The sequence below is a fragment of the Pteropus medius genome, unplaced genomic scaffold (genome assembly GCF_902729225.1).
Source record: "Pteropus medius unplaced genomic scaffold, Ma_sr-lr_union100, whole genome shotgun sequence".
Lineage (NCBI taxonomy): Eukaryota > Metazoa > Chordata > Mammalia > Chiroptera > Pteropodidae > Pteropus > Pteropus medius.
In genome coordinates, this window is record NW_024340696.1 from 15488786 (window position 1) to 15512623 (window position 23838).

At 34.9% G+C, this 23838-nt stretch overlaps 1 pseudogene; it reads right to left on the reverse strand.

Annotated features, from left to right (window-relative positions):
- Positions 1–382: 382 nt before the first annotated feature.
- LOC120609290 (60S ribosomal protein L9-like) lies at positions 383–23579 on the reverse strand (annotated as a pseudogene).
- Between the last annotated feature and the right edge of the window lie 259 nt (positions 23580–23838).

The following is a 23838-nucleotide window of genomic DNA, read 5'->3' on the forward strand; positions in this document are numbered from 1 at the left end:
TATGAAAAATTTAGATTACTAAATGACACATCTGGAACCCAGCACCTCTAAAAGACTCAGGGCAGAAAAAAAAGTCAATGATATTCTAATGACCTGTTTTGCTTTACATTTAATTTTTAAGAGACTCCTGTAATACCTTTCTAAACCATGCTTTTCAGAGATTGTCTGAATTCCATTCTTCTGTGTTTTCTTTTCTCTAACTAGCTTTGAGATGCTGTAATTCTGTGACTCTCCCTTTGCTTTTTGCACAGAAAAGCTTTTTTATTTCCTTTTTTTCTTTTCCTCAAACCAATACACAGCTTTTATGGCATCTTTAAAATATCACAAATAAGCATGAGAATCAGTGACATCTTGCTGTTTCTAAAGCTGGACAACTTACATCTTATTCATCAGCCTGCTGAACTGTTCTTTTTTCAGAAATGTAGATATCATCTCAAAACTTTCTGATATTCTTGTTTTTAACGGTTGCGGCTTATTGAATCAATGCAATTGAATTTGATACAAGTTTAATATCATTTTCTTCAAGAATTAACTCACCTTCCTAGGCTCGAGATACTGAACGAGTAACATTGACTTCATCCAAACTCTGCGGATGTATTTTTCATCCAAGAAATTTTGGATTTCAACAAGAGAGCCATTCTCCTGAATAATGTCGTTGATGGGGAAGTGAGCATACACAGATCTCATCTTGTCACGAAAGCCCAGTGTCACACCCCGACCATGTTCGGAGCATAACCACAGATAGTGCGAACAGTAGCCAGTTCCTTTCTATTTCCTCACCATTTGTCAACCCAGAGCTTCTTTTTCTTTCCAAGAAGACTGAGTTCTACGTTGATGTGATGGAAGTCCCTCCACAGGGTACCTCTAGGCTCTTCACAATAACTGTGCATCCCTTCAGAGTGATATCCACATTTTCTAGAATGTCAACAGTCTGATTGCTGAGAATGGTCTTCACTCTCGCAATAGATGCAGCAGAGAGTTAGCATTTCCATTTTTATTTCTCTTGTCTGCCCAGGGCTCTTCATTAAATTCCACTCATTCTTTTTATTAATTCTAAACCACTGGGCTTTTCATTACTGCATATGTCACCTCTTTCTTCACCTTAGGCCAATAGCATAGCTTGCTCTAGCACCCAATATAATGTATCAAAGGCAAACAAAAAAGGGTGAGTTAGACTTATATGATTATCAAATATTTATATCTCACAAAAGTTTATTTTTAAGAAAATCATCAGATTTCATAGAGACAGAGGACATCGTAATCACTTAGACCACTCAATCCCTATCTCTAACACTACTCTATTAAAATCCTCTAGGGTCTGATGATCTTGTATGGGGCAATATTATCAGAAAGCACATACACATGGACAAAACATTGTTCTTAGAACCCACTCAGTCTTCCTCTCCTGTACCCACCCTACCTACTACAGGGTACACAATGATTAAAAGGGTGTAAAGAAGGATAAAGGAGATGTCAGAAGAAATATTATTCCCTCTCTGAATTTTAAGAATGTTCTATTTAAAAAGCATTGCTCAAAATTCTGGAAAACTATAAGGAAGATAAGAGTTCTTCACATAAGAACTCATGGCTAAATTTTGATTGAATAAACAACTCTCTAACTCTCCTCAGTTAAAGTCACACTTTTTTTTTTTTAATCTAAACTGGCCATTTACATAAAGAAACTTGATGCCAAAGACAGTAAAGCCAAATCGAGTGCCCTACTTTTTTGCTCATTTCTTTAAGGCATCTAATATTATCTATCCCATCAGCTTGCTTTAATGATCTCTCTTCCCTTTCTTATTTATGTTTCATTTTAATCCACATTTGTTGTAAATCTAGATAAATTTTCGGGAGTTAAACATGTTATACACCTTAAATTATTAAAGGAAAACAATCTCATCTCATGTTCCCAAATGCCAGTCTTAGAAATGGTGAGAGGTGGTGACTAACTTCACTGATCTGTAGTAAAAAAGAAAAGCAAAAATATAAAAGTATTAAATGAAAATATCGCCATTTAATAAAAAGTATATTCTTTATTCTAAGACATTTGCTCTTCCTTTTTGGGGAGGAGGTGGCATGTTTAATCATTCTATGTTGTTGTTTTTTTTTAATGATAATTATATTAGCCTTTTGTTTTTCTTTTCTATACTCTTGGTGTAATAAGCATTGGCGATCCTATATGAGTTCCTCGTATTTCTTCCCCCCCACCAACCAAATTGCACCCATCCATGAAATCTATTTCTAGAAACACATTTTAAGTTGAAATTTGTTCCTCTGAAGATCAAGCACCATGTTTCTTATCTCTATCAGTTCAAAGCCATCAGCCAAGTAAGAGCCACTGATTCTCATTTCCTGGACATGTGCTGCAGAAGACTGTAAGATGAGTCCCAGTTATCCCTGCCTCCTGGTACACACGCCCTTGTGTCACCCCTTCCCTTTAAGTGAGGGCAGCACTTGTGATTTGCTCCTAACCAATATATTATGGCAAAGGTAAAGGGATGTCACTTCCCTGATTTTGTTACATAAGATTAAACACTCTCTTTTTTATTAAATTTGTCAGGGTGACTTTGGTTAATAATATTATATAAGTTTTGTGTGCCTAATTTGATAATACATCATCTGTATTTTGCATTGTATGTTCATCACCCAAAGTCAAATCTCCTTCCTTCAACATAAGTTTAAACCTCTTTACCCTTATCTACCTCTCGCCTCCCTCCTTTCCCTCTGGTAACCACTACACTGTTGTCTGTGTCTATGAGTTTTTATTTGTTGGTCTTATTTGTTTTTTGATTTTTTTTTTTCAGTTTTATAGCCCACATATATGTAAAATCATATGCTTCTCAACTTTTTCTGTCTGGCTTATTTTGCTTAGCATGATAACCTCAAGATCCATTTATGCTGTCACAAAGGGCAGTATTTCAACTTTTCTTATGGCTGAGTAATATTTCACTGTTTATATATATCACATCTTCTTTATCCAGTCATCTATTGAAAAGTACTTAAGTTATTTCCATGTCTTGACCACCGTGAATAATGCTGCAAATCAAGTTGCATATATCTTTATAGGTAAATATTTTCAAATTTGGGGAGTAGATACTCAGAAGAGGGATGGCTAGATTATATGATAATTCCATTCTTAATTTTTTTAAGGAATCACCATACTGTTTTTCATAGTGACTGTACCAATTTATATTTCTATCAGTAGTGTATGAGGTTTCCTTTTTCCCCACAATCTCTCCAACACTTGTTGTTACTTGTTGTTACTTGATAATATTCATTCTAACCAGTTGTGAGGTGGTATCTCATTGTAGTTTTGATTTGCATTTTCCTAATAGCTAGTGAAGTTGAGAATCTTTTTTATATGTCTATTGGCCATTTGCATGTCTTCTTGGGAGAAGTGTCTGTTCAGGTCCTCTGCCCATTTTTTAATTGGATTATTTGTTTTGTTTGTTTTTATTTAAACAGCCCTCTTGCTAGGAGACTCTCTCTTGATGACTTTGGTGGAGCAAGCAGCCATAATGGAGAGGCCTGTGTGGCAAAGAACTGAGGGCTACCTCTGGCTGACAGCAAGAAACTGAGACACTCAGTCTTATACGCTATCAATAACCATGTGAGCTCAGAAGAGTATTCTTCCCTAGTCAAAGCCAGATGAAACTCTGGACCTGGTTGATGCCTTGCGTGCATCTCTGTAAAAACCTGTAGCAGAAGGTGCAGCTAAACTGTGCCTCGAGTCCTGATCCAGAGAAATAGTGAGATAATTTTTTTAAACTGCTAAGGTTTTGATAACATTGTTGTACGGCAATAGATAACTAATATAAGTAAAAACTGAGAGAGCCCTGAAGAAGTTGTAGACTGGAAATTATTGAGTACAGTAAAAGTCCATATTGAAGTGATTTTAAAAGGAGCTAATTTGTCTCTTTTTTGTGTTTTATTTTCTCTTTAAATGTTAAAGTCTTCACAGTCTTAATAATTTCAACTAAAAAAGAATTCAGTGATTTTTAACTGAAATAGTTTTTGCACAATAATTTCCACTTGTCTCTTGGAATGGGAAATGCTTCAGTAATCCGGGTGTTGGGGAGTTATAGAACTTAATTGTCATGTTAAGTCATTTGCACTGTTCATTGAGTTATATATTAGAGTGACTGGAACTATTCATTAGTTAAGTTTAGAATACTCATCAGACAAAAATGTGTGATAACAAGTTTGAGTTGCTAATCCAGTTTTGAATCATAGGTCTGAGTCACATCTTTTTCTCTGCATCTTTTTTGATCCTCCTTGGCTTTAGGGCCCCTAGGCACACGCCTATCATTCACCTCCAGTTACCCACTCCTTCACACTGACTTGACTGGAAAAGAAAGGCTAGCTAATTATTTCTTATATTTTTAAGGTGAATAATATGGAAATTCTCTACAGAGGAGATATTTAATTCAAATTGATAAACATTCACATGGCAACCTATAGCATCGTGGGAGAGAAAGTAAGAAATTGAATGGAGAGCATAAAAATTGCTCCCTGTCAGACAGAAGACATTCAGAAAAGAGAGTCCTCAAGTAATGTGATTTTTACCGCTTCCTTAGCAAGTAAGTCAAAGGATTTTTAAACTGCCAAATGTCCAGCGGTATTGCTGGAGAACACTCAAATGTAACTATTTCCCAAAGCACCACACTAGCCTAAAATGCCAACGTTGCTAATTAAAAATGGCACAGTTTCTCTGTCATTTCTAGTCCAAAGGCCGGAGTAACCTGTGGTTTTAATTTATAACCAACGATCTAGTATCAAATCATCAATTAAATTTAATCTATTGAGTGTCTCTTCTGCTTTACTTTCTAATAGATAATTTGACTATTGTGTATTTTTCTACTTATTGTTTTAATTGGGCCATTTTCTAATCTGTAAAATAAAGGATTTAAACTAAATGGCTTCTCAGAGATAGAATGTGATTTAGGGTGACTTTGTCAAATGAGTATAGAACAACAACATAAAGCATAGTTTATCCAGAGAAAAGCCCAATTAAACAACCACTTTTAGTGAATTTGGAGTTGGCATAGTTTTTTATTGTAATTTAGACAGGAACTTGTTGTTTTAGTTGATTGATTTATGTGAGGGGAGATGGGAGTAAAGGGGACAATCAAAAATGACATTCAACATCACAGATTTAAAAAGAACAGATCTCTTATTTATACCCAATTGGGTCTGATTTTCAAATTCTATGCTTTTTCTACATCCCTAAGGAATGCTCTGGAGGAAAAAGAGGGGATTCGTAATTCTCAGTTGCTCTAGCCACCTAAATTCTTTTATTTCTTTACCAATTTACCCAGATAAGAACTTAACATATTGTAACATAATTCTTGATATGCACATTGACAATGCTGTAGTTTAGCTTTGAATAATATCATTAGCTCTTGACATATGAGATTAATCTATTCTATTTATTCAAACTCCATTCTTCTGGCTTAGGACAAAATCCCTCTCACCTATTAAGCCTTCACTAAATTCCTATGTACCATCTGTTATGATACAATGTACACTGTATATCTTTGAAATGTAAAGTAGCCTGTTTGTGCTTGATAAATAGGAAATGATAACATAGAAGGAAATAGTGTTGGTTCACACATGATTTTCCCTGGCATTAGCTTATATTCCAGAGCACACTGGCACAGCTGAATGGAGCAAGGTATGGAGGAACAGAGTAGTATTGCGGAGACCTGTTCATTCTTCATGCTTCTTCTTGGCTTAGTTTGATCACGTGCTCTGGCCTGGCAGTGCTCATTGTGCCTTTCTCCTCAGTCTGCATAACTCTGTAGCCTCAATGTTCCCTTGTAATTCATTCCTTGTATGTCAAAGAACCCTCATCTTTCTGCATGCTCAGCATAAAACATAAAGCCCTATATTTCCTATAGCATTTACTGAATAGAAGTAAATCATATTTAAACTGCTCTAATAATTTTTATCAGGATTGTTATAGTTTTTGTTAGGTACTCTGATTATAGAATTGTTGGTCTTTAGTTGTATCGTGAATATCTTTAGCTGTCCAAAAATAGATTGTTAGCTTCTGGATCTTTTAATAAATAAGATGAATTGCATCATATTATTTTATAATCCTCCCCAAATTCTCCCTTCTACTCTCATTATGCCTTAATGCCTACCTGGTATAATATTGAACATATAATAAGGGGCTTAAGAATATTTATTAAATGGAATTAAATAGTCCTGCCTCCAATATACATGTTCATAATAAATGAAACCCATGATATCTTGCATTGTTTTGGGAATTAAAGTTTTGCAGAATATGTAAACACCTGTCCCCTTGGATTGATATTATTTTAAAATGTAGAATTTCATACATAGCTTTGAAATAAATTAATGTTTAAAATATTCCTAGAACATTTCAGATCAGCTGTCACAAGCTTTGTAACAAATTGTGGGGATCTTCTTTGCCCTCAGTCCAATTTCTTAAAAACATGTTATTCATATTAAAAACAAAACAAAACAAAACAAAAAGACTTCTCATGATCAAGAATTTTAAAGTGCTAATAAGTAAAACTTTCCTTCTTTGAGAACTAATACGTTTGCTAACTACAGATGCATAAAGGATGACAGATTTGCACTTTAAGTGTGACTCTCTTTAAGTTCCTGAATAAAATATAAACAGAGATTGCTTTATTTCAAAGCTTCTCCTTATTCTATAATGAAATCATTTTCATTGTCATACTGTGCATTTGAGATTATCAGCATTTGATTTTTCATATTAAAATAGACTCCCAATTACTTTCCATTAGCATTTACTCAGTCTTCCCCAAAGCAGAGGAGAACCTGTTTCACTTTCAACTCTTTCTTAAATAAACAAGACATTTCATTTCTAACATTTACTGCTCTAACCACAGTCCATCGGAGGCTGCAGATATTATAGTCAGCGGGTTGAGCTCCAAAGGCTTGACAAAATAATCAGCACTTAGAGCAAATTGCCAGAAAGAGCAGGGGAAATAGGCCATTTTAAGTCCTTTCTGACTTACTGAAATACCAGTCTGGAATTACAGCTGGAGTTCATAGAAAGTCCTTGAAAATTCTGCAGTTTAACAGCCAGCTCTTTGCTTGTCCATTGGCAATGACCTTCATTATGGAGTAGCATGATTTTAAGCTCAGTATCTAGCAGGTTAAGCTTATTTCAGGCATGGTTGTCTACAAATTAAACCAACAAACAAAAAGACTTATAAAAGAGGCCGGTTCCTGAAACAGGCAATTGTCGTGGAGATCCAGGTCTGGCTCTAGAGAATAAAATCGTGCGAGTGCTCCAGGATCTGAGTCTTCCCCCAACTCCTCTCACCATCAACAATTTTCAATAAAGCCTTGGGGGAGCCAGTTTTCAGGAGGTGTTTAGGCTCAAGAGTCACTTTGCCCCAGGTTGTTCTCTCTTCATTTCCTCCTTGAGAGAATCGATACCAGGAGGGAAGGCAAGAATGACAATTGCCAATGTCTCTTACAAGTTTCTTGAACATTATTTTCAACGACATTAATTTCCAATAAAAAGTATTGTTGTGAAAAGTTTATCAGAATGTGAATAAATAATATGTGTCAATTCCAGCCTTTATTAAACCTCTAAGATGGGCCTTTTTCTTTCATTTTACTTTTTGATTTTACGCACATTTACCACAAACAACATAACTCCAGGGCTTCTTTCCTGCAATCATCCTTTTTAATTACAAAAGCAAAGTTTCACTCTCTTCTGAACTATCATCCATATGCTAGAACTATCATCAATATACTATATGTTCTACCAAAAAAACTTCAAAAACATCTCTCATAATTCCTCGCCCCCTTTTAGTCACCGTCGATCACATTACTTTCCTCTGTATGGCAAAACTCCTCAAACAGTTCTCTCTATGCATTGCCTGCCCTTTACACACTCTTCTGCATGCACTGTAATCAGGTTTTAGCTCTGCTATTCTACTGCTCTTGCTCTTCTCGAGGTTACCAACTCACTAGTTTAATCTTGGTCATCATCTGACCAAACCTTTGGGCAGCCTCTAATCAGTCAGTCAGTCATATCGTCTTGAATCACTTTCTCTACTTGGCTTCTCTCCTGATTCTCCTACATATTTGCTGCTCCATCTCCACATCCTACCTTCTTCTCCTGATCTCCAAACATTGAGGTGCCCTAGGGTTATTTTGAGGATCTCCACTCTTCTGTCTCTACACTAATCTCCATAGATGGCCTCATCCAAACTTGTGGCTGTATCTATATTACTATGATTACTGCATCTATATTATTATGATTACCGCCATTAAATTTCAGTCTAAATCTATCCCTTGAACTTAAAGGAATAGATTCAAGTTCTTTCTCAACATTGTTAACTTTCTTCTCAACATCTCTGTTGGGATATCTAAAACACACCTGAAACTCAATATGTCTTAAAACTCTTAATTCACCATGGCTTTATCTTGCCTTCCTACAGCAGTGCCTATTTAACATATTGGTATCTTCGTTTTTCAAGTACATGAAGCCAATAAACTTGAAAAAGCTTTTTTATCCCTCACATGCTATCTATGGTCCATAAAAAATATTGCAGGTTGTGTTCTCAATATATTTCTAAAATCTGACCATTTCTCACCACCTCTATTACTAATAACCATTTTTGTACAAATCATCATTATATCTTGCCTGCATGAATGTAATAACTTCCTAATTGGTTTGCTTGCTTCCACTATTTTTTCTCTTAGTCAATTCCCTTGTCGTACAAGGTGATACTTCTAAAATATACATTAGAGATCATTTCTGTCTCCTTATTTAAAACCCCCTAGTAGCTTCTCAATTTGCCGAAAATAAAATCTGACATCTTTACCACTGTCTAAAAGGCCCATATGTTTGGCTATAGATTATCTCTATCAATTCATTTTTTCCAACTACATTTTGGATATGTAGATACAGTCTTGTAACTGAGACTTAACATAGCCTCTGAGGAGGATCAGACTGCTTTGTATAATGTAGTGAGAGAGGTCGTTTGGGATTGCTAGGAGACTCATCACACATTTCCTGAAAAGGGCACTATTGCCCAGAGAGACAAAAAAGAGAGTGGCCAGTCATGGACACAAAAGTCCAGAGTTTGGAGAGAAATAAGGATTTGAAGAAATAGGCATGTTTAATATTCAATTTTAAATTGTGTTGCTAAATTGTTCGCTCATGGTAAATTTTAAAAAATCTTCAGGAATGTCCGTTATACAAAAAAAAAAAAAAAAAAAGGCCTTATGTGGATAGTTTGTGTGAAATACAGGGCAAAAAGGTACATTGCACTATCTGGATATATAAGTTTAGGAAAGAGATGCTACGTCTCTATTGATGAGCTATTAAATTGAAGAAAGATGGTGAGGGAGCTCAGACATAGGTGACTAGAATAAATGCAATTTCTACCTCGATCCAATGTTCTAGAGATATTGAGAGGGTCACTTTGTCCTCGCTATCCACAAATGGGACTGGGTTTGTGTCCATTTGCTTTCAACGTATTGACCTAATCATCATTTCGATAATCACCATCATCATCCCCACAACATTAAACTCATAATAAAAGTCACAGTGACTCTTGCTGTCCGGTTTGTAACTATAACTTTCTGTTTTGTTAATCTCACATCCAAAATGATTCCAGAAGTTAATTTTAAGAGTGAGTTCATGTCTGTAACTGTAATACTCTGAAGTATTTATAAACAGTACTGTCAAGACATTTTCTAAGGGACATAATTCAGCTGTCTTTACTCTTTTCTTCCAGGAGGAGAAACAGAGGAAGACATAGGATAAGTGATTAGTACAAAGCTACACAGCGTTTAAATGATAGGCACTGGATGTCAAACCAAACACCAGTTTTTTCTGTTATAATACCTTGCACTCAAAATTTCTAGGAAATAATCACCATCTCCAATTAAAGCTAAAGAAAAACAGAAACCACTGATTCTCTGCTCTTATTTGAACTTTGGATTAGAGAAATTACTTTGCATTTAGATGTACACTTACCTTAATAGGACTTCCTACTCATTTTTTTCTTTTCTTTTTCTTTTTTTTTTTTTTTCTTACATGGCTAAGTTCTAAAATTTACATTTTACTTGCCTGTTTGGACAGCAATGTGATACTTTCCGAAGCTCTGCATTGTTTCATCTTTAACGACACATTATTTGCAATGTCTATGAGGCAATAATAAGTGAATACTCTTATAGTCACTTGGGACACAGTTGTATTTTCTGAGGATTTCTGAAGGTAGTGATTGTCTACTAAAATGAAAATAACTATCTAATTTCCAGACCCTAAGCTTATGTGAAGAATCATAGGAAAGGTGCATATGTACATATGAGTTATCGTATCTGTCAATCAAGTTTTCTTAATGAGAAGTTGTGATTAGACATTAAATATATCATTAATTCAAATGTATCACAAAAAGCAAGGAAGTGACCTTGCTTGGAAATGCATGTGAGGAATTCCATGTGAAACAGACTGAACCTAAAACAGCATTATTTTTTATAGAATCAATGGACCTCTCTAAGAAAATATATAAGGGATAATTGTTTCTATTTTACATAGATAAGAAGACATGAAATGATAAGGGCCTATAAGGATGTAGTAGAGAATTCTCACCCAACAGGCTTCGACTCATACCAGCATCAAGATTATCTGTTGGCTTCAAAAAAAAAATATGTTTGTCTGAGAAGACATTTCTGCCTGCTAAACTTCTGGACCTATCAGTAGGTCCCACAGGATAAGGAAAATATATTGATTTCAGTTCACCTTATTATCCATCTATTGCAGGGAAACCTCACCTTAAAATAATGAGAGCCAAAGGACTCTGAACTATTGTGATTCCCAATGTTTTTTTTCTAAAAATAAAGTTGCATTTAATAGTCCTATGTAAAGTAAATTAATAAACAAAATATATGTGTTCTCACACACATACACACACACACACACACACACACACACACATACACACACACATTCCCCTATGTTTGTGCAGGAGTGCACATACCATAGTGTATAGGCTCATAATTTTATATTCTTTTATTCTGATGATAAGACACACAAAAAGTAGCCTTAGAATGTGTCATTAAAATTCAGCCAAGCTACTAGCTACCACTCAGTGTTCATTATGCATAAAAACCGAAGAGTGTTATTTATTGCTGCTCTGGGATGGATGTATTTATACTGTACAGTCAGGATCTCCCTATGTGCAGCTGCTTCATCAGTACTCATTGAATTTAAAAGGCACTCTTCAGATTTATTTCAGGTGGGGCCTTTAACCTAAGGGCCACCTTGATTGAACTGATCTCTATGGTCGCTTGTCTCATCCCCTGAGAAGCCGCCGGCTTTGAGCTTGATTAGGCTCTGATTGATATGTGCACCTTAAATCAGCCCTCAGGAAGTCCAGGTAGAAGAAAATGCCACAGAACTGCATGTGCTCAGATAAATATGTACATGGAATCAGCTCTGATGAAGATATCTCAGACATGGTGCATGTGGATGTTGACCAGTGGGTCCGACCATTCTCCTGCTTGGTTTCTAAATATGTAAATGAAGCAACATTAACACAAAATTAAAGATTGACTCAGGGGTTAGCAGCATCTGGTGTAGCTGACCCTGAATGATATCTGAGACAGCTGTGTCTGGCAATCTACACCCCTCCCCAATTATCACTGCAAATCTCATGCTTTTTTTTTTTTTTTCCTAGAGAGATATAGAGGGTTCCTGCTCATTGTGTAGTGACTTTGTGCCAGGCATCAGTTTAAGTGTTTTATATAAAATGCCATTAATTCTCACAATGACATGAAAAACAAACATGTACTTGCTCAGATAATCTTCATCATGGTCCTATGAGGTATTATCACAAGCATTTTGCAATAAGATGAAACAATTTGTCCAGGGTCCTATAACTGGCAAGTAGGTGGCATAGCTAGCAATTCTGTGCAAGTGAGTATGCTCTAAAACTTGTGATACTATCTTCTCCTTCCCTGTTTATCCCTGCGTGACTGTTTCTTCTTTGGTTTTCGTATTCTCATTTTTTTCTTTCCCCTTTGACCTATTGCTGATTTTCTCCATCCCTTTTCTCCCATTAAATCTTTTCCTTGAACCAGAGGTCTCGAAAAATAGCTAGGTTAGGTGTTTATTATAGTGATAATATGTTTGAACAAAGGATAAAATCCCTTTTCACCAATGAATGGTTTGGCTGCTAAATTATATGTTTTCCTTTTAGAATATGAAATGCCCTGCACCTCATGCCTAGAGCATCAGAATGGAACGAAGTGCTAGAGAGAAGTCACACTGCTATGAGGGCATCTTTTTTTTTTTCTTTTTTACCAGGTTGTGAAAGACATAAAAAAAAGACAATTCTGAGCAAATTTTGAACACAACAGATATTTAACAGTCCGTGAAGCAAATCTTGAAGATTTAACAATTTCTGACAAAAAGAAATTCTAGCTACCCCACAAAGTGCTATTTCCCTGATTCTCCTGATCACTTTATTGTTCTACCTATAATCACAAGCAGATTAGTAAATTAAATATTTTATAGAAAAATGTCAAATGCAATTTGCCCATCCACTAGCAGGTAAGCAGGGAATTATCGACCCAGGGAATTGTGATCGGCACCTCTCCTATCAAAATCTAAGCTCGTAGGCAAAATGAGATTAAGAACGCGGCACAAAACACAAACATTTCACTGACTTTCTCAACTTACCCATTTTTATCAGCCTTCCCAGAGTTTTGCTTCTCGTTTACACACACACTACAAGAGAATTCTGAGTCACTTTACAATGGTACACTTGTGGAGGAAGATGTACTCTTTTTAATCACATTTCTGATTAATTCCAGGACTACCATGATGGCCAAATGAGGACTTTTTTTTTTTGGTCAATATTTAGCTTCCTCTGCAAGAAACAATGACACTGTCAGATGTCCAAAGCATTGTTAGGACAGACAATATGGGCATTGCATTGATTCCTAAAGGACCAGAATCTGGACAGTTCATATTGAAGCAGAGATAATAGATATATTTTTCCTATTTGCCTGTTATGATGGCAAGAAAGATTATGCGCCATTCAACTTTAGAATGGTGTGATATATGCTAGTAGAAAAATGTCAGAGAATAAAATGTGTACTTCCATTCAGTGAATCTATATAAGTTTGCAAGGCTCCTTATTCTCATATGCTTTTAATGCTTACAAGATGGTAGATTCCTAAATTATGTGCCCACATCTTCCTTGTGCAGACTTCTCAGGTATGCAATGCAATATAGCATGTATTAATTGGTATTTGTTGAATAACATTTTCCAAAGGAAAACACATGGCTTGATGTGAGCCATGCCTATAGGGACTCTGTGGGTTGCCACAGAAAGAGCATTATCAAGAGATCTTCTCCAAAAAAGAAACAGTAGAACCAATAATAGCAAAGAGAGATTTAACCCTTGCTTCTAAAATGTAAACTGAAAGCACACATCATCTGGTGTGGTGATTAAGGAAAAGAACTTTGGAGTCAGAGAGATCTGGTTTCAAACACTAGTTCTTTCTATTACTAGCTGTGTGATCATAGCCAAATGAGTTCATCACTCTGAGCCTGTGTCCCTGGCTGTATCTTGGAGACATAAATAGTTCCTTAAAGTTTCTTAAACTTAATCGTGACAATTAAAGATACTATATATTAATGTTAAACACATTGCCTGGAACATATAAATCCTTAAATGTCACTGTTTTATTTCTGTTGATACTTTCTGCTCTCTTCCCTCTGAATGTTACACAGTACAAACTTATTGCCTTCTAATTTACTTATAGCTTAAAATGAAAACAAACTTATCCTCTGTTTTAATCCTAAATTTAATTTTTTAAAAGTTTAGTTAAAATTCCATATGAAAATGCTTGGCATACTCCTAATAATAGTTAAAAAGTAATGCCCCAATGTTAGCAAAATTAACTCAGGAATTTCATTTGCATGTATAACTCTCCAGATCTTAGCTTATAAGCCTAGTAGTTAGTAATATTTTTCTTTTAATTTTCAAGCTGGTAAAGTTCAAGAGTTGGGTATTTCCATATGCAGAGAAGTGAATCAAGGTATCTTTCCAATGCTCAAGAATGAGAATGACAAGTCCATTCATAGTTTTCAACTCCTCTTGATTATCACTGAATATTGAGAGAACAAAAAAAGTAAATGCCACATTATTTTCATCCTAGGCTTTTCCTACTTGGCTGCCCAAGTAATTGCCTTGGGGATTTTGGAAAAAAAAAAAAGATTCCATAGCTAATCTTTGTCTTTTTCATAGAAATTTATCTCCCTTAAAGTTATGGTGGTAAATGTGGTAATGGTGGTTGGTTAATTATAAGAGCTAATGTTGATTGTTTACTGTGTGCCATGCACTCTTCTATGAGCTTTATATGCACTTGCTCAGATAATCTTCATCATGGTCCTATGAGGTCAGTTTATCATAACAAAATCCTGTCAATCATTATAGTGTGAAGTGATCTAGTAGTTCCAAGTATTTGATGTTGAAGAAAGACTATGAGATATATCGTATCTATAGCACAAGAAAATGATAGATTGCTGTATTTTACCTATTTTAAGATTGACATTATTCTCTCATTTTAACAGCTCTAAAATTAGTAAGCATCTTTCAATCAATGGTGTCATAAAATTATAATTGGCTACAGTCTTCTTTTCCTAGAGGTACAAAAAATAATAGTGCCTCTTGAGTTGGTAGTGTCTTCTTTTAGCTAAAATATAGTATTAATTTAGTAACATTTTGGAAAAAATAAATTAACATGTTTAAAAAAACTTAAGGAGCAGAAATATATTTATGTGCAAGACATATTTTAGTCTCTCTATAGATGGTACTTGGTGAATCACATGAATCATAAAACTTTTGCAGTAACTCTGTAGCTCTGAGGGTTCACAAGATATTGAGAGCCATTTATTTAGCAGGAATTTTACCAGACTTCTTTAAGGAGTAGGATTCTATGCCTGTTTGCCACTAGAAGGTTGTGTTGCTCTCAAACAGTCACTTCCATCTTCCTGTCTGTCTTGTCTAGAGAATATGTAAAAGCCATTTTGTAAACCTATGATTCTATGCCCTTTTGTTCTTAAAATTTGCTTGAAGAAGATTTCTGGGCACATGATGAAGTGATCTGAAGTCACCTTCCATAAAACCTAAGTCATCACAGCTAGTATTTTCTATATTATGAAAGAGGATATGGTCTGAGTGATTTTAATGAAAAATAAATGATAATAACAACTTTCAATAGATTCACAACAAAACCACTGGAAATTGACACCTAAACATAAAGTACTTCAAAGTTTATTTCTCTGTCTAAAATATGTATTGAACCCAGAATTTGAGACAAACTCATTGTGATTCTCTTAACCATATGTGAATGCAAGTTGTAATAATTTGTATTTTCTAATAGCCATTGTGAATGGTTTGTTTTAAGGAAACTATCAGCTTTAGGAAAGTGTTTCAGAGAAACCAGTTAAGGACCAATGCTGAATTGTCATTTCTTGATGGGATTTGAAAGGAATAATTCCTTGATAACTGGACTGTGCTAATCACACTATTTATACACATGAATGCACACTCACATACATTTATTTTTCCTGATATAAGGGCTAAACATCTCAATAATTCTGAAGTTCAGGGAAGCAGGAAGAGCTAAAATAATTTATTTTGAGGAAACTCAAGTGAAATTTAAAGATCCTGGAATATTATCAGCGATCCAAGTTGCCTATAAACATGGAAACTTGTGTCGAAACTCTCAATTACTGGAAGTAAGTGTGACTATCCAGTTAAGAAAAAGGAAAGCTATAAAGTAGGGTTTGTATAGTAATTAAGAGCCTCAGCTTCAGAGTCTGACAGATCTAAATGAAAATTCTGGTTCTACTTACCTCTTACTAGCTACGTGTTTCTGGGGAAGTTACTTAAGCTCTATAAGCTATTTATAAAATGTAGATAACAGTACAATTTATCACACAATGCTTTATCAGGATCAAAGCAACCAATGCTTCGCAACATGCTCACCAGTGTGCCTAATACAGAGTGGCTTTCACTGTTCACAGCCATTTCTATTCTACTCCAGAAACTGGAGGCAGCTGAGTCTCTGGATGTCTGGAAGTGTTTCCAGGAGAGCAAGAAGCATCTCCTTAAGGAACTCAATGATGATTAGCAAAGCATGGGCCTTAAGAGAGGATAACTCTAGGCTGTATTCCTTATACTTAGTACCAGACGAGTAACCGACCTGGAATTGAGCAGGCAAAGACTTGAAGAAGAATATTTAGATAACTCGTAACCTCAATACAAAGCTGAATTCCTGTTTCATTATTTTCAGGTAACCTTGAGGATCCTTTCCTTCAGAAGAGATTTTCAAGACATACCATACAAAACCTATACCCTCCATTCACTTTTTTTCTGAAATTTTCAAATAAAATTTCTCTTGCTTTTTAAACTAAAAGACTCATTTTCCTCTAAATCAATAGTTTCTGAGTCTTTGGATATTAGACCTCAAATTCTTCATTAAAGAAGTGAAATAATATTTCAGTCATATTTCTCAGTATGTCAAAATGAACCATATATGCACATTGAGGACTTACGCCTGACTTTCAGTATTTTAAAGAACAACAGATCCTTAATAAGGCTGCATTCATTAAGGCTGTAGTTCATTAAGTAAAATATCAAGGTTATTTGCTTTAGCTGAAATTACATTATTATAGTATTCTAATTAAAAAATCATTGTGTTCATTAACATTCTGTTGGACACTAATGTGTTATTTGATAAAAGAACAGAAAAATTAAGCTGTTAATACCTAATAAAAGCAGTTTGTCAAATAAACAAACACTTTTAAGTCACGGAACTTACTGATGGAAAAATATGGCAAAGCATTGGTATGTAAAATTTCAAAACTTTATTTTCTTTTTTAATTGAGACCATGTTTTATATAGTATGCTGCCTTAATTTAAAGTATATTAAAAAGTTAACCCTATGTTAATTGGCTTATTAGTGATCTGAAATAGTTCAAATAATTATGAGAATAAGTTATATATTCTGATTGAGAAGAGTTAAAACTTCTTTTTTTGTGCTTTCTTACAGGCCTGTTGACTTAATCTGTGGTTCACAACCCATTTTTAAGAAAGAATATTGTTCAAAGCATCTATTCAAGCATCAATTCTGAATCCTATCCCCCCATGAAAGAGTAAGTTCATAAAGTGTTACTAGAAATTTTTAATAAAGGATTAGTCTTAAATTTTAAGCAATGGTGACATATGGAATAAGTCCAGACAAGATTAGTATGTCTCCAGGGAAATAGAGATCATTCTTTTTTGATCAATATTATGGAGCTCACTAACATACTACATTTGCTCAGAAAAATTTGGCATATATTTCTTAAGGCAGGGATATTAGTGACCGAGTTCTTAGTACAATTCTACTGCTTTACACTTACTCTGTCATTCCTATATCCATAGGATGCTTCTCTTAACTATAGTTTATGAATACAGAATAAACAGCATCAAAATCTAATTACTTTCTCAAATCAGAAATCTGGACATCACCCTCCACTAGCTTTTCTCTCTCATTTCCAATATTATATCAATCATCTGCTTCTCGAATCTTCCTCCCCAAAAAATCGGTCACATTTTTGCACTTCTCTCCATTTTCACTGCCACTGCCATAGCTGGCACCATGACTGTGCCAGTTTCACTATGTACTATCCATCTAACTGATCTCTAGATATATGAACATGCTCATACTTCAAATCATTTTCTACTCAGCAGTCAGAGTGATTTTGCAAAAAAAAAAAAAAATGTAATTCAATCATGGCTCCCCCTCATAGAACCTTCTACTGCATCTATCAATATACCCAATGGTTTCAACCCATTTTCCAACTTGTTTCTTCATTGTCTTAATATCTTGTACTTCATCATCTTTGTCAGAATTGCAATTAATTTGGTATATGCTTAATGATCATTCTAATAATGATCTTTCTAGTTCCATAATTGTTCTGCCAGATTATCTAATTTCAAATGCTATCTGGACTGTATACAAGTTTTATATACTCAGGATCTGCTTAACTTCTCTAAAACTCAATTTTCTCATCTATAGAACAAGGATATAGTCATTCCTAATACATAGGTAATGACTATTGACGTTAAATATATTAATGTTGGAAAATGATGATATGATAATGCCTGGCACGTGGGCAAATTGTAAGTACTAGCTATCAATTACTAGACTATACGTTGTCTGAGAGCATTTTCTCTTTTGTTCACATCAATGAACAAAAAAGTAAAATGATTTATTTCTTAGATGTCTTTACTAACATGTCAGAAGGGTTCAGTTGCCAAGAACAGAGTTCGTTAGCTAGTTTAAGCAGAAATGAGTTATTATTATAGGGTGTTAAATGTCTTACAAAATCATTATAAAGGTGGAAGAAATAAACCAGTTTATGCCTTAATAAATTACTCCTAAAATCAGAACATAGAATCTGGACTCCAAGGAAGTTTCTGACTCTTTAATAATCAGGATGCTGTTTATGAAATTGGGATGTTCCTCCTACATCTGCTAGTTCCTGAACCACACACAATTGTTGCCATCATCCAGAGCCACTAATATAGGAAAGATTCCATAGCATTATTAAAACTGCCACAGCCAGGGAAGTTGCCACAATTAAGTAAACTGTAGCTACTGATGTGACTTCTGAATTATGTTATACCTAATTGCAGTCTGCATCCACAGAATGAATGCTCTGTACCTACGGAGATACTGAACGAACAGTGGGACCAATGTCTCACTCTTGCCCTCCAAATATAACCGAAAAAACTATACTACATTCAGAATTGTAATAAATAGAGCTTAGATATAAAATTAGATGTCCTAGATGAGAGTCTGAGATTTTTTGTCAGAGGAGTGGATGAATGTGTTAGAATGGTAGAGTTCAAATGGCGAACCCAGATATTTAGATGGCTAAAGGGATGTAATGTACAAATAAATACTGGTTGCCCTTCAATAATAATTCTCTCCTTCTCTAGTAAAGGCTCCCTCTCTCTCTTTTTTTTAGAAGCAGAATACATGGCTTCCCAGAAAATTAAAAAAAAAAAAAGATAAAGATGCATCCCAAACTTTCTAACAGTTATGCATCTAAGATCACAATATGATGCAAGAAAAATAAAATGCACAACTTCCAGGCAATGTTCTTAAATTTATGGGATTTATATTTGTTTACTGCTGGCAAGAATATATATAAAGGTATAAGCCATCTTCAACCATGTGTAGGTGGCAATCCCCTAGGGAAGGTAAAACAAGACAGAAAGAACGCAGGTTCCTGACATCATGAACCTAACCCTTTCTGGTCTTGACTACTATATGTAAAATCAGAAACAGACTGATATCTGTAGGCACTGTTATTTGAGATATCCAGAAAAACAGCTCAACCTACAACCTCACTAATAAGATTGACAGCACACAGGTAATACTGCAAATGAGCAGCATAACTTCAAAATACTCAGGAAATTTAAAAAAACATCCATTTGGTCCACCTATACCAAAACTTCACCTTTCTTTAATTTTCTAATTTGCTAATAGATTTTTCTCTAAATTGACTTTGAATTCTCGACTTCTGATTGGAAATATCTTAGGCTTCTTTGTGAAAAAATCTATTTTGAGAAAATGTCTGTTCTTACAGAGGAGATCTTACCCTTTGTGAATTCCTAATATTGACCTTCCATACTCATGGAGTCTAACTCTCTCGTATCTTTCTGAGTAATTGGAGAACATTTGGAATAATTATGAGTCCTTCTGTTTGCCGTAGTCTCTAATGTTAAGTAATAATGCTTCTCCATTACTGCTGTTTCCTTGTGTTAATAAGGAACTCAATAAAAGTAACCGAAGGAGGTAACAGAAGAAACCAGACATAATCTTATGGGATAGGTAAATTTGTCTAATTCTAATAGCAAGAAGTCCCATTGGGACTTCAATAATTATGCCTTTATAAAGTAAAACACTGTCTTTATAAGTAATAAAGATAGTAATCTGGCTTCCACATTCTCCCTTTGCCTTGTTTTTCACTTAGTTCTGAAACCAGCTGAAGGGAGAAGAGATAATCATTTAATCATTCAAAGACACTAATAACCTCGTTTATTCTGTCTCCATTTATCCTCTTCACCTCATACCTTACATTCTTTGTCTTTTTTATCTCACACCTCATTCCATTTCTCCTCATTCTACTCCTATCCTTTTTTTCATGCCCTGGAAGTTTGTCATTGCATGCAAAATGTACTGCCTAAAGCTGATGTGGGTGGACAAGTTTAAAAAGCTTGGTGACTCCTGAACCAGAATGTGCTGGAGGGGCGGGTCCCTAAAACCATCTCTAGTTTTGTTGATTTTTGTAAGAGGACTCAGCATACAGTCATACTCATAGCTATGATTTATTACAGTGAAAGGATACAAAGCAAAATCAGTAAAGGGAAAAGGTTTATGGGCCCTGTCTAGAGGGAATAAGGGACAAGTTTCCAAGAGTCCTCTTTCCATGAACACACGCAGCATGTGCTTACTTTGTCTAGCAATTAATTCTGACAGCACAAATGAAATGCTGTCTACTATGGAAACTCATTAGAGCCTCAGTGCCCAGGGTTTTTATTGAGGGCTGATAACATGGGCACCCTCTGCCTGGCATGTACCGAAACCCCAGACTCTCAGAATGAAAGCAGGGGTTCAGTATAAACCACACTTTACAGTTTAGGCACAATGAGCTACTTTTTACAACTCTGAGAAGAGTGGAGATTCTCCCAAAATTCAAGTTTAGGCACCAGTAAAGGGTCAACTTCACAAGTGAGCCTTTCTAAGGATAGCAGTCTCCATCTGTTATATTAATTCCTCTCTGAAACAAGCTTTCTGTAGTCCTGAGAAACTCTTTTAAAAGCTCTTGATCATAATTATTTAATGAGCACTTAATATCCTAGTACTGTTAGGCATACCAGCAAAACAAAGAAATTGAGAGACATTGTTTCATCATCTAAAAGGAAAAAGTTGATCACATAAAAAGCAGAGGAATATAAATTTATATAACCAAATTTACCTTCATTACTCCCACAATCTAATTATAATTACATTTGCTTCATCAAATATTAAAAATCTCCATGAATTTAAATTGCTGTGCCTTCATGCATCTTATTATGTTCTTGGATACTCATAGTGCACTATCTCTAAATTCTCCTTTATGGAGCATCCATTGTGAATTAATAAGTTCTCTTAAAAAAAAAGTTATACATTTGTAGCCCATTCCTAGACACTAACTAGTTGTGTGATTTGGGGTCATAACAACCGTCACTTAGTCATTATGTGTGCTTTAGAAACATTATTTATTTTCATCTCTATAGAAATCTTGTGAGATATATATTTTAATGACCCTTTCGGCAATTAAGAAATTGAGGACTAGATAAGTAGTTTGACCAAGCTCATCAAGTAAGTAAATATCGAAGCAAAAATAAGGTAATAATGTCTATCTCCTGGTGGGAGGTGATAAAAATTAAAGATTATATGTAAAATGCCTAATAAAGGGCTTTGGCACATATTATGCTATCAGTAAAGAATGGTAATTGTCATTAGTTTGCTCCATAGTCACTGACAACAACTATTACTCAAACTAATTTTCTCATTAATAGTCACCAGGTGGCCTCTTCAGGAGAATTAAAATAGTTTACAGGATGTGAAGGCAGTAGGATCATCTTCAGATTTAAAATTTGCCTCAAGAATCATTCTTCATCACCAAGTTGATCATTTGAGTAGGAAAACAAAAGAAAAAAACTTAAACAGTGATTTTGAAGATGACACTAATAATTTATTCCTTATTTTCCCCAGTAAGTAATAACTTCAGTAAGTCAGAGAAGAAAATGAGATAGAAGAAAAAACTGAACAGTGACCAAAGTTAAATCCTTAAAGAGACTATCCATGAAACAGAGATCATCTCCAATACTAATTAATGAACATTTGTTTGAGGGTTTGATTAGCAGGAGTCTAGATAAGAAACCAACTTCTTTTTACCTCTTTTGGATTTTAAATAACAAAAACATAGGAAACTATTTAAAGGATTCATGTTATTCCCAAGTTATGTGTCACAATCTGGCTCCCTACAAAAACAATCTCACACACACACACATTCATCTTTGAAAGTAGTTATACAACCACCTCTTGTACAAGTATCCATATGCTGGACATAAAATCCCACATATCTGTTAGGATTTCATACCATCTCAGAAAATATCCTTGGAATATACAAAGATAGAGAATAATTACATCCTAAATCCAGTCAGTATAGTTTTTTGTTCATTTCCTATACATAAGAATTTAAATATGTGGGTTTGTGTGTTTATATCCTAAAAAACGGCATTTGATAATTATGGAGCTAAAAACAAGTAATTCTTCCAAGTAGCCACTTGATCAGTAGTCTAAAGTAAATAATCAGGAAAAATGAAGGAAGGTCTATATCTCCAAAAAGTGCCAATTATTGTTATGGTAGCAATGATGTTTTCACAAAATCCATCATTACTCCAGTTAATGACTGGTGAGTAAGGGTACAGATGACTTTTGCCTTGGTCCAGAAAATTTAGCATATTAGCCAAGGAACTGACCATTAATCCCAGGTAATGCAAAGGCCAGTTTTCAGAGGACCATTGCTCAAGCAATCTTCTATTCAAATATAAGTGCAGTTCAGATTGCTAAATCTATAATGATTAAATAATATTGGTGCATTTTTATGAAGAAGTTTGGCTTGGAGTCAGGTGATTCAGTGTTCTTTTCCTTAATACAGTATCTAATATTCCCAATTGTACACCTAGCAGTAATTTACAATGTTTAGATAATAGAATTTGTTATTTTTTGTAACCTACCAATGCCTTATCTATCCAGTATCTGAACTGACTGTAAACTATGTTAGAACAACAGATATTTTGTCAACGTCACCAGGATATTAAAATAAATTATATACTTCTGATTTTTAGAAATACAAATAATAATAATCACATGATAAATGTGCATTTAAACTTGATCTCTGAAAACATAAACATAAATATGAATATTTGCAATTACTAAGATGGTTAGAAATAAAATTTAATAAGAAGAATGAAATACTATATTCCAAAGAAAAAATTTTGTGGACAGGCTAAATATCCAACAATAGGAGCTTTTCCACTACTTTTTTTTTAAGGAATCATATTTAGCTATTAAAAATAATACTGCAGCATTGGCTGAGAAGTGAGAGAAGCTGGCTGGCAGCCAGAAGGGAGTGGAGGAGGAGACTGTCTTTATCAAGCACTGCAGGAGTTGACACATCTACGGGCGAATCTCCACGGGCCCTGAGCCAGGCACTGTGCTTGGAGGCTCAGACAGCAGTACTGTAGACTACGTACTGGGATTAAGAAGGGGCCCCCACGCAAACTCAAGTTCCCTGACTCGCAGGAGGTGGTGGAGGAGCTGAAGAAGGACCTTTCATAGGGAGATTTGGGCCTAAGTGCTCGTGCTGAACCTTGCATCTGTGGTGATGTTGGAACCTCTACGATTGGACACGGTCGAACTTCAGTCATGTGCCTGAAGCTACCGTTTCTCCCCTCCAGAAATGTGAGGCAGTCCTCTAGTAAGACACTGAAATGGCCTTGGATTTGGTTTAATAAAAGTTGAAATAAAGTAAAATAATAATAATAACAATAATAATAATAATACTTCAAATATAGGCTACTTGGCTTAAGATGATGTTTGCAATACATCGTTGAGAATCTAGTGTAATAAGAATATACATAATCTGAGTTATATAGGGAGACATATAAATATATAAAGAGATGCATG